We start from the raw sequence: 13,170 nt of genomic DNA, 5'->3' as shown, positions 1-13,170 counted from the left end.
AGTTTTTTTGGTCAAAACCAATCAGTCAAGAAGATGTTGTGGACGAGTTGTGTATGTAGCTTTAGACATCAATTTGGGAATATCAATTTCAAGTAGTCGGATACTGAAATATCAAACGTTACGTATTGTTTGGGTTTGGGATCTAATAATCAAAGCTAAAACCCAATTCCATGGCCACCAGGCCTGGCAATATATTTGGAAGAAAAAAGTCTCACCAAAAAAAAATATATATTTGGAAGAAAAAAAGTGTCACAAAATTGTTTTTTCTTATAAAATTCATTATCCCCTAAACGAAGATGTATTTATTTTCTTATTATAACAGAATACTAGATTTTTCAAATCAATAATATCGATCTCGTTAAAGAGTAATTATCTCGATTCAGAATTCTTACAACATATATAGCAAAAAGACAAGTTCAATCATATAATTAAAAACAAGAGGAAACGCCAACACTTTGAAACATGAAACAGGAGAGTTAAGTGCATAAACACTTGAAGGCAATTAAACAAAAATTTCCTAGTGGATAACACAAGAATAAATCGTTTATTTCTGGATTTTAATTGGACCTTATATCCAAATATAGACCTTGCATGTAGTTTATCAATTAGGCCCGTCAATAAATTTCCTAAGATATTTGTGATTATCATCAAATATGAACCAAATACTAAAATCAAACTCTATTATTCTTACTAGTAATTTAATGATTGATAAGCACAACAATCTATAATTAAACGAAGTTAAACTCATTTTTTTGTATTTTAAAAAAATATCAAATAGATTCTAAAATATGTTATCCCCACAACCCACAGACACAAAATTAACCAACCAAAGTACAGACATTGACTTTTTCTTTTTTTTTTACTTTATTTTGTTGTTGTTGCTTTGTTCTGATATTTTCGTACGGTAAAAACTGATGTAGTCCCACATATTATTTAGTGGGACGTACAGAGATGATCAAAGACAAAGACAGTTGTTGCGATAATTACATAATAGAGTAGTGTGATGATGTTGAGATGAAAGGCCACAGCTAAATCGTGCCCACACGGTGACCAGTGGGGTGGTCCTTTCCGCAGGCTGCAATGACTCTTTTCCTCTCATTAATTCACTAATACCCCAAATGCGTTTTAATTATCAGGACCAATGTTACAGCCCATAAGAGATGTGACCACTTCTCTCTTTCCTTTTTTTTTTGTCATTTTTCATCTGAGAAATCTCTTATATATATATATTAAAAAAAAAAAGTAGGATCATAAAGAATGTTTGTTAACATTTACTTCTTTTTTGTTTTGTTTTTGCCGATGTCTCAATTAAAAAAAAATCAAGAGATTAGATGGTTTAAGAGTATATCTAGTACAGAATGTTTCTTTCATCATAATTGTCAAATCCTCTCCAGATGAAATCTTCTTTTGTTCGTCTTATATCTATCTGTCGACCAAATTATATCCAATCTTTAAATTCAAATTTTAGAAGTATTTTGTAGAGTAATGTTTTTGTCGCTTTACAGGTGAAATTAATCATTTGATGGCTATTTGTCATTGAAAACGATTCTTGTATATCATCCATCTCTAGCTTGGATAGTATATTCAATATTATGAATCCTTCTACATTACATATATTGAGTGGTCGTGTAAGTTCGAACCAAAATTTTATCTGTACCAATTCTTTGTTCTTATTACATAAAAAGCTCAATGCAAAATAATCGTTTATGTTCGTGCAAACTAATTAGAATAAATCTTAAAGTAGGCATGTTGGTTGGTTCGAGAAGAATCACAAAAAAGGGAAGGCACAAATTCCAAAGACCAAAGTACAAAATAGATCTGTCTTGAGTTCTTAATAACAGACGATCTGAGTCAGAGAAAAGATCGGAGGTTCATTCCTCGGCAAAGTACAATACAGACAACAAAAGAGAATTGAAAACTCTAGAGGAATTCTCTTTTGGTTCAGACAACAAGAAGACAAAGCAAAAGGATAGTGGGCCGGAGTTAGTTTGGAAGCCCAAACTTGTTGAGAAGAATGCAGAGCCCACTAAGCATAAATCCGATAACAAGAAATCAGAGCCCAATAAGAAAGTCTCAAGTCCACCTACAAAACAAGATAAAGAGAAGAAGAATCTAGATGAAGAAGCTGTCAAGCAATGCCTCAAAAGCAATCACAAATGTTCCAATCAGGAAATAGTGTTGACCAATAGATTCAAGGGTTTGGAGGCTGAGGTGACTTGTTAAACCTAATCCTCATAGTATAAATATGAACTATGTTGTAACTAAGGCTTTAAGGAGAAAATAATAACAAGAGTCATAGACTTATCTTCTTCATTTAAAATGTGGATCCTATAATTTCTTCATGGTATCAGAGCACAGTAGATCCTTGGTTAATCCATCCATGGATCTCTACTCTTTTCCTGCTTTGAACATCACAAACTGTGTTACTCTCAAACTAACACAGAAAAACTACATTTCTTGGAAAGAGCAGTTTGAATCTTTCCTATCTGGGCAAAACTTACTTGGTTTCATCAATGGTGGTCTTCCTGCTCCACCTGAGGTGATTCCAGTATCTCTTCAGACAAGCAAAGTCACAACCGTTCCAAATCCAGACTACGGTGAGTGGTTTCGAGCAGACAGAATTGTGCGTTCGTGGCTACTTGGCTCTCTCTCCGAAGATATTCTAGCAGAAGTATCTGGCACCAAGACATCTCAAGAGTTGTGGTTAGCTCTAGCGAATCATTTCAACAAGGTATCTTCTTCTCGCCTCTTTGAACTGCAAGGTAACTACAAGGGTCTGAGATAAAAGATAAAACTATGAGTGATTACCTGAGAGACATCAAGAATGTCTGTGAGCAGCTAGCGTCCATAGGTAGTCCTGTCCCTGAAAAGATGAAAATTTTTGCTGCATTAAAAGGGTTAGGAAGAGAATATGAGCCTGTGAAAGTGTCAGTTGAAGGCATGATTGATCTTCAACCATCTCCTACCTTTGATGATGTGGCCTCTCGGTTGATTACCTTTGCTGATAGACTATCCACCTACAACACCTCGGTTGATGTTTCCTCTCACTTAGCCTTCTTCACCAACTACTCTGGTCGAGGAAGAGGCAATGGTCGCTCTGGTGGTTCAAGAGGTCGTGGAGGTTTTACCACAAAAGGCAGAGGCTTCCATCAGCAAATTACTCAAGGATCTGGTAGCCCCTCGAACTCAGAAACCAGAGTCATCTGTCAAATCTGTGAAAAACCGGGTCATCCTGCTTTGTCCTGTTGGCATCGATACAACAACAGCTACCGTCAAGAGGAGCTCCCACTGGCCTTAACCGCTATGCGTATTACTGATGTCACTGATCACTCTGGCAATGAATGGGTTCCTGACTCCGGTTCCACCTCTCATATCACCAACTCTCACCACAACCTGCAACAGTCAAGTCCATACGTTGGGTCAGATGCTGTCATGGTTGGTAATGGAGATTTTCTGCCCATCACTCACACGGGATCAACCAGTCTGCCAGTAAGCTCAGGTAAGCTAACTCTAAAAGATGTTTTAGTCTGCCCTGACATTGCAAAATCTTTGTTATCTGTTTCGAAACTTACCAGGGATAATCCATGCTCTGTTAACTTCGATGATGATCATGTTGAAATTCTTGATAAGGCAACAAAGAAGCTTCTGGCTCTGGGAAACAACAGTAACGAAGGTCTCTACACTCTGAAGGATTCTCAGGTTCATCACTCAGCTCTCTACTCCTCTCGACAACACTCAGCTTCTGAAGATGTGTGGCACTTGAGGTTGGGGCATCCAAGTCAACAAGTCCTTCAGAAGTTATCTGCAATAAAGTCAATAGTTATTAATAAAGGCTCCAATGGCATCTGTGAAGCATGTCAGTTTGGGAAAAGCACTAGATTACCTTTCTCTCCTTCAAGCACGACTACTTCAAGGCCTCTTCAACGCATTCACTGCGACCTATGGGGACCTGCACCAATAAAGTCAGTGCAAGGATTTCAGTACTATGTCATTTTCATAGATAACTTCTCTCGCTTCTGCTGGTTGTATCCACTTAAGTTTAAATCAGACTTCTTTTCTATGTTCACTACGTTTCAAGCTCTAGTAGAAAATCAGTTTCAGAATAAAATTGGCAGTTTTCAATGTGATGGTGGTGGAGAATTCGTAAGTACTAAGTTTCTGAGTCATCTTCAACAAAATGGGATTCAACAGTTAATCTCATGCCCCCACACACCACAACAAAACGGTCTAGCAGAACGAAAACACAGGCACCTAATTGAACTAGGATTAGCAATGATGTGCAAGAGCAGAGTACCTTATCGATACTGGGTTGAAGCTTTCTTCACAGCTAACTTCCTTGTCAACCTACTGCCAACCTCTACTCTCCCTGATCATCGCAGTCCCTATGAGGTCCTGCACGGTCAAAAGCTAGACTACACATCATTAAGAGTGTTTGGCTGTGCTTGCTATCCTACACTTCGAGACTACGCTCATAACAAGTTTGATCCAAGGTCTTTGAAGTGTGTATTTCTTGGGTATAATGAAAAATATAAAGGGTATAGGTGCTTACTTGTCTCTACTGGGCGTGTCTTCATAAGTCGACATGTCTTGTTTGCTGAACAGGAATTTCCGTTTCACAATGTATCCTCCTCTACGCAAACCTTGTGCACACCACTTCTGCAAGCCTGGAACAAAAGTTTCACCAGTCAGAAACCTGCAGAAATACAAGAGAAGTCTTCAATCGAATCAAATGTTGTCAATGGGACATTTCCCCATCCTCAGTCAGCTCAGTTCACTTACAATGAACAAGATTTTCCACCTTTGATGACTGCAGTCTCACCTCTTGTGGTTGATAAGGAGAGTATTGGGTGTACGGCAGGCTCTGACCCTGTTCCTATAGGCAACAGCTCTCCTTCATCTTCTCACTCCGAGGATGACTCTGCCAGTGCATCTCCTTCAGTCTCGACTGACACTGTAATGACTGACAATATCATTGAAACAGCTCCTCATGAATCCACTCAAGTCAACGAACTGATTGAAGACCCTTCTCCTATACGCACACCTGTTTCAACACCAGGTCACAAGATGGTTACAAGAGCAAAAGCAGGAATAAGAAAACCTAACCCAAGATACGTTTTACTCACCTCAAAAGTATCCAACCCTGAACCTAGAACGGTCAGTGCTGCCCTCAAGCATCCAGGCTGGAATGGAGCCATGGGAGAAGAATACGGTAACTGCAAAGAGGCAGGAACCTGGACTCTTGTTCCTCGAACTCCTGAGATGCACGTATTGGGTAGTAAGTGGGTTTTTAGAACAAAGCTCAATGCAGATGGTTCTCTTGACAAGTTAAAAGCACGAATAGTAGCAAAGGGATATGACCAGGAAGAAGGCATAGATTACCTTGAGACTTACAGTCCAGTTGTGAGAACAGCAACAGTAAGATCTGTTCTTCATGCAGCAACGGTTATGGGCTGGGACATCAAACAAATGGATGTGAAGAATGCCTTCTTGCATGGTGACTTGACAGAAACGGTCTACATGACTCAACCAGCTGGCTTTGTTGACCCTGCAAAACCAGACTATGTATGTCACTTACACAAAGCTCTCTACGGTCTAAAGCAAGCACCGAGGGCTTGGTTTGACAAATTTAGTACCTTTCTCCTTGAGTTTGGTTTTTGCTGCAGCAAGTCTGATCCATCCTTGTTCTACTACTTCAAGGGAAAGGACATTATCTTCCTGCTCCTGTACGTAGATGACATGGCTATAACTGGAAACAACTCACAAGCGTTAGAAACATTACTTAGTGAGTTAAATAAACAGTTCAGGATGAAAGATTTGGGACAACTTAGCTATTTTCTAGGAATTCAGGCTCATTTCCATCCCGGTGGTTTGTTCCTCTCGCAACAAAAGTATGTTGAGGATCTACTTGCAGTTGCAGGAATGTCCGAGTGTGCCACAATGCCAACTCCTCTGCCACAAACACTTGGACAGATCAAACCTTCGCAACCTCTCTTTGAAAACCCCACCTACTTTCGAAGCTTAGCAGGTAAGCTCCAATATCTTACTCTGACCCGTCCAGACATCCAGTTCGCGGTGAACTTTGTCTGTCAGCGTATGCATGCTCCGACAGTATCTGACTTCCATCTGCTGAAAAGAATTCTTAGATACATTAGAGGGACAGTCACAATGGGGATTTCATTCAACAAAAACACAGACTTTCGTCTCCAAGTTTATAGCGTCAGTGACTATGGAGGCTGTAAGTCTACAAGTCGATCGACAGGAGGTTTCTGTACCTACTTGGGTAGTAACATTATCTCATGGCAATCGCAAAAACAAAACACTGTCTCAAAAAGCTCGACAGAGGCAGAATATAGAGCTATGTCTGAGGCGGCGTCAGAAATTACCTGGCTTTGTAAGATTATGAAGGAGCTGGGGATCCCTCTGCTTCGCACTCCGGATCTGTACTGCGACAACCTCTCCGCCGTCTATCTCTCGGCGAATCCTGCCTTTCACAAGCGAACCAAACACTTCTTGACTCACTACCACTATGTTCGGGAACAGGTTGCTCTTGGGAACATTGTTGTCACTCATATCAGCAATCAGTTTCAGATCGCCGATATTTTCACCAAATCTCTTCCACCAGGGCCTTTTGCTTCGCTTCGGTCCAAACTCGGCGTCGTTGTGCCACCTACGCCAAGTTTGCGGGGGGCTAATAGACGATCTGAGTCAGAGAAAAGATCGGAGGTTCATTCCTCGGCAAAGTACAATACAGACAACAAAAGAGAATTGAAAACCCTAGAGGAATTCTCTTTTGGTTCAGACAACAAGAAGACAAAGCAAAAGGATAGTGGGCCGGAGTTAGTTTGGAAGCCCAAACTTGTTGAGAAGAATGCAGAGCCCACTAAGCATAAATCCGATAACAAGAAATCAGAGCCCAATAAGAAAGTCTCAAGCCCACCTACAAAACAAGATAAAGAGAAGAAGAATCTAGATGAAGAAGCTGTCAAGCAATGCCTCAAAAGCAATCACAAATGTTCCAATCAGGAAATAGTGTTAACCAATAGATTCTAAGGGTTTGGAAACTGAGGTGACTTGTTAAACCTAATCCTCATAGTATAAATATGAACTATGTTGTAACTAAGGCTTTAAGGAGAAAATAATAACAAGAGTCATAGACTTATCTTCTTCATTTAAAATGTGGATCCTATAATTTCTTCACTTAAGTCGAGGTATATGTTCTAATTAGAAACCTACTTCCATCGCAAGTCCATAACATCCCGTACGTGGTCCTTCCGCGTACCCGTTTTCACTGCTCATATGCATGCATGGACCAAACCGTAGCAGGCTGGCTTCTTTTCTACATTTAATTTCCTTAAGTTTAAGTTTTTAACAACTGTCTTGAGTTTATTTGTCCAGTTGTCTTGGATTTTGAGTCGTGTTGAATTTAAACCTAACTTCCATCAACTTCTTGTCCCACGCTCTTAGTATTTTGATTGATGCATGTCTACACATTTTCAGTTTGAACCTAACTTCCATCGTATACAATGGATTCTACAATATACTGTAGCTCACTGACATGCACTAACGGAAGCGGTTAATTCGGGTTGGATTGCTTAATCCATTCCAACAAGCAAAATAAATACTCATATATTGTTTGAGTTTGAGTTTCAATATGACTCTTATTATTTTAAATGATATATGTAAGATACACAGTTTAACCCCAGACCGACATAATAAACGCAAGATTTGTTTTCTGACGAACTTTACTAACTCAGATACAAAACCATGTATCTATCCAACCCTACTAACAGTTAGGATCGGATATGCATGTCGTCGGAATTAATTTGTCACACTGATCAGTCTCTAAGTTAGATCAACAGTCAGGATTTATGGAAACGTTAACTAAGCTCGAAATAAATTGTGACTCATCTGTTTAAAAACGCTAATCAACTCGAGGTAGACGGGTCAAACTATAACACCTGGTTGTTGTGGAATTTGATAGTTATAACTTATAACACAATCTACGTACACGGTCAATAACTCATTGTTCATTGCTAGTATTCATATTGACTTTGAAGAAAGAATTATATTGTAAAGAAAAAGTGACCTTGATTTTGGTGAATGATAAGATTATAAGTAGTACGAGATTGTCATACATCTACTCAAAGCAACAGTGCCCTCGAAATCATCAGTATCCCACCTAGTAAACCCCTCAAGTATGACCTAAATTACTATGATGACATCATTCAGTATGCCACTAAATCGCCCATTACAATAATCTCACTGAATAGCAAAAAATAAATAATAAAGGTCGAAGGAGACTCTCCGATGTCGTTGACCAAATTTTATGACTACGTGGCTCATTCTCTGTTCAACGTTACAACTTACAAGAATTGTGAAGCAACTATCCTTTTTATTCCTTTCTGATTGGTTCATATTTGCGTTTCTATTTGTTCTAAAGCTAGTTAACCATTCGACCAAACATCTCATTTACAGTAAAACCTCTATAAATTAATAAAGTCGGGACCATGAAATTTTATTAATTTATAGAGGTTTTAATTTATTGATAAATTAATAATTAATATTTTATTAATTTATGAAGAGATTTTTAATTTTCATAATTTTGAAAATTTTATATTATAAAATAAGATACTTTTGTTATCATTCATATTTTTTTAAAAATCTTAATTTATAATCTTGTCTATCATAATTGCTAAGTTTAGAGTTTAGGTAAATGATAGAAGTTAAAAATTTAGAGTTTAGAAGAAATTGTTACTAGTATCATCCACGGTAATGATGAAGTCGAATAAGATATTGCGGTAATTTTAGAACAAGTTACATATAAAGAAGCAATTATCATATTTAGAACCCTTCACAATTTTTTGATGCAATTTGAAAAGACGACAATGAAAAAAATTAGAGATAAGCTCCAATAAGAATGCAAATTCAAGAATACGCAAACAATAATCATATTTCACTAGATTTTCTTAGATATATATATATATATATATATATATATATATATATATATATTAATCTTTTTATGATTATTAATTTATGATATTGATGAGACCATATTTTTACATAGGATTTCCAAAAAAAATATTATCTTATTAATTTATCGAAATATATCATTTTTTACATCGGTCCAACTCCGGACCGGAAGAATTTATTAATTTACAGAAAGTATTAATTTATAGAGATTCTACTGTATAAACATTTAAAAATAGATAAACAAAACAAGAAAGACAATTATATTTTACTTATTATAAATTGAACTGTTAAAAAGAATTGGTCCGGGGTTTTTAACGGAATACAGAATCAATATTACATATCGTTCTTTCAATCCTATAATCTACAATTTAACATATATAATTGGTGGTCGCAGACCCACAAACACTGTTGATGTGACTTTATGAGGTCACTAACTTATATGTGATAGGTTTTTTTGTATTTTTGTATCCGTTCAAAATAAGGCACTAGTTTTCAAGTAGACAGATATCCAAATTTAGAACCATAAAAATATCTTGTAAGAGGCATAATAGCGAAATGGCTGTTTTAGTGCGATTGTGAAAGAATTTGACCAATTAAAAGAATTTGCATAATGTCTACCAAAATGCATGATTTATGTTTTTGTCTAAAAAGTACAATAAAAAATTTATTGTGTAAACAAGTGAATATATATACTTATTTTACTATGCGAATTTTCATTATATGATTTTTTATTTTGCGACTTATATTTATTTGTGATTATGCAATATAAATGTAAACCGTTTTGATTTTTTTTTTTTTTTGGTGTTATGTGATTTATTTTTAGTTCTATTGATGTTATGTGACTTATTTTAAGTTTTGGTTTGATCCATTCTAAAATCATCTCCAGTTTTAGGTTTACGTGGTTATATTTATGTCACATGTACGTGCTAGCTACATGAGTTAAATATATCTCTAGAGTCCGCATCCCAAATCACAAACACAAGTAAAACAGTCACACATAAACATATTTGAACAATTATATCTAGTTACATTCGCTTAAACTAATTTATGGTTTGAAAATTTTACTTTGGAAAAAAAAATCTACTGTGGGTTTTATTATTATTGCTGATTTGCTGACTACGCTAAACGTTTTAGTGATAAAAATATTCAACTTGGATCATCGACTTCATGGACATTAATCAGAAACGATTATGTATATATAGAAAGAAAGTTACATGCCCATAATAGCCACACAGCCCAATTACAGGTAAGTATCTAGTTATAGTATAACGACCTCACCTAATCATACATGCGCGTATAAGGTACACACAGCACAATCACATGATGCGTCTTGAACTTTGGGACGTTCCATCAGAAAGGGAATACCTTTATCTTCCGACCCACTCGCCGAATAACATTAATCCTTCATAAACTTGTCAACGTATTCATTTAACTTATTCTTCTGATATGGTATTTTTATTTTCTATTATTACTGTTATTCACTTTAGTCATTCTAATGTTAAGTTAATAAATCCTTTTAAGCAAGTTATTGTTAATATAAAAAATTCAAGCGTTTCATTGTAATTATCATTATATTAATAGTACTATATCTATCAATATATTAATAGTACTATCTCTATTCCAAATTATAAGATTTTCAATATTTTTTTGCTTTCATGTTATAAGATATTTTTCAAAATTTTATGCATCATTTATATTTATTTAGTATTTTATGATTATTTGTATTCTCCAGTCTTTTTTCTATTGGTTAAAATTTTTGAATAGATGTTTAAAATATATTTTAATGTAAAAATAACAAAAATTTATAGTTTCTACACTGTGTTTTTATTTAGAAAATTTAATAAAATTGGACAGAAGGAGTATAATAAGACGACTATTAATTTATCAATTAACTAATTAAGATTTTCATTAATGTTATGACCATTAATTCTATTTTTATATAATATTTTAAAAGAATCTATGCGAAGCGATATCCTACTGTATTAATTGAGAAGTACAAATATGAAACTAACCTTAAAAAGTGTAAAAAAATTACATTCAAATGCCATCAAAAATATTTAATAAAGATTAGTTACTTAATTTAAAAAAATAATAAATACTTTGACCAAATATAAACAATATATCAGAATTTATAATAAGTTTTTAAAAATAATTATTAATTTTCGAAAAAAAAAATATTTTCTTTTTCTAATTAATTATGGACGAAAATTATTATCTATTTTTAAAATATATAACCAATCAGAATTTTTAAAACTAAGATTTTATATTCAAGTAGATGATATGATTATTTTTAATAACTAGATTTGGAAGATTTGTTAAAATTTTAAATTATGGTTCTCCTATCATCTTTCTTTTATTTTATTTACAAATTGTTTTGAATTATCATATGATACTTATGATTAATAAATATATAAAAACAAAAAAGTAACCGTCTCTTCCAAGCGACTCAAAGGGCGATCGAAGACAAACTAACAGTTCACAGTTTTTGGCCGGCGTCGGTCTCTCCGGCGTCGGTCACCTTCGTCTCTAGTTTTTACTTCTCTTTAATCTCTCCAAGTTTCTGGTTTTTATAGTGTAAATAACGGCAAATCACAGATTTCAGATCTATGCTCTTTGCCATATTGTGACGATGGTGATATATGCTTCTCTTCCGGTGATTCAAGATTTGGGCTTTCACTCGTTTCTGCTTTATTCTCCAATTTCGATAGCCTATCATCTTAACTTGCCGTATTGGTCAGATTCATCCGATCGATGTCATTTGTCTCATGTAATACCGATTCATTGGAATCGGGATGGTTGTCCCTATATAGGGTTTGTTTCCGGTGGTACACCGGCGTTATCTCCGGTTCTCAACCGATGATTCTTCTCTGCACCATTTGTATAGAGATATCATTTGGATTTTCGATCCCGGAATCAACAAATTAACCATCTTGCTTGAAGGAACTGATCCACGCAGACTTTGTATTGGCCTTCGACTTTGGATGACATGGTATGACAATGATGTTCTCTATATTCATCGATCAAAAAGTTTAGGATTAATGAACGGAGAAACCATGCTCACAAACCGGCAAAGACGCATACAACGTTTCAAAAGACATGATCCAAGAGCTTTTCAAGCAACATATCAGTGTATTGTTTTAATCAAAGTGATGGAAAAGCATTTAGGAGTTTCATCTATAAGATGTTAGTCTTTTACGAGTATACGAAGAGGGAACTTAACAGATTTCATCTGTTGCCTGTAAGGCTTCCGTTAAGAAAGCAGGGTCACTTCCACTTCTTCATCGAAATTGTGTTCAATTTCTTTTATTTATATTAATGGTTGTTTTTGAATTGTTCATGTATCATGTATTATGTAACATGTTTATAATAATATAATTGTTTGCCATTAAAAAAAGATAAATATATAAAAACATTTCTGCATATGTTGTGATTTAAATTTTTAAAATCAAAGATATATTACTCAATCTATGAAGAAAAATGTGTATTATAATTTTTCACATTGGTAGATTGGTAAAACTAAATTTATGTGGCTGATAAATTCATAAATTTTATTTACTTACAATTACAATATTATAATTACTACTTCAAAATATTTCACAAAATAATGATGCAAATAATACAAACAAACAATATAAAACTGTATTATACATCAAACAAATTTAAAACTATAATATTCTAAAATAATTAATATTCAAAAAGATATATATAGATTTACCGAACAATTACATTATTAAAAATAAATACTATCTTAACAAAATAATATTTTTTAAAAAATATAACAATAAGTTTATTATTATTTTTAGAAAAAATATTGACTCGTGCTGTACAGCACAGGATATCTCCTAATTTAATAATGTAAATAAGAATCCAAAACGATATATATTACAGAACGAAAATGATGTGTTTGTTTGGTATAACTATCATCTATTCAAGATCATACCTTATTAAGAAACCGGTGTATATATATATGGTTTACCCTCTTTGACTTCCAAAGTTTAACAACTACTACATATATCATAATCTGATGCGTGGCATAACTATCATCAACATAGAGACTAGTGAAGCTCCATTCATTCTCCCAAACTCCGAAGTCAACTTTGACTATTTTCTCGTACACCGACACCCATATACGCGTATGTATAAAATTCATAAGTATCTTCAATCTTTATTCACGAATGGCTACTAGATACTATACGG

The 13,170-nt window shown here is 34.7% G+C and overlaps 1 protein-coding gene across 1 annotated transcript in view; it reads left to right on the top strand.

Moving 5' to 3' along the window:
- The window catches only part of LOC147949026 (thylakoid lumenal 17.4 kDa protein, chloroplastic-like), a 54,465-nt gene that overhangs the window by 17,621 nt on the left and 23,674 nt on the right, over window positions 1-13,170 (top strand). The gene's annotated exons all lie outside the window — the stretch shown is intronic.

Source organism: Camelina sativa, chromosome 2 (assembly GCF_030686135.1).
Source record: "Camelina sativa cultivar CO46 ecotype springtype chromosome 2, ASM3068613v1".
Lineage (NCBI taxonomy): Eukaryota > Viridiplantae > Streptophyta > Magnoliopsida > Brassicales > Brassicaceae > Camelina > Camelina sativa.
This window is presented reverse-complemented; position numbering and strand designations above follow the sequence as displayed.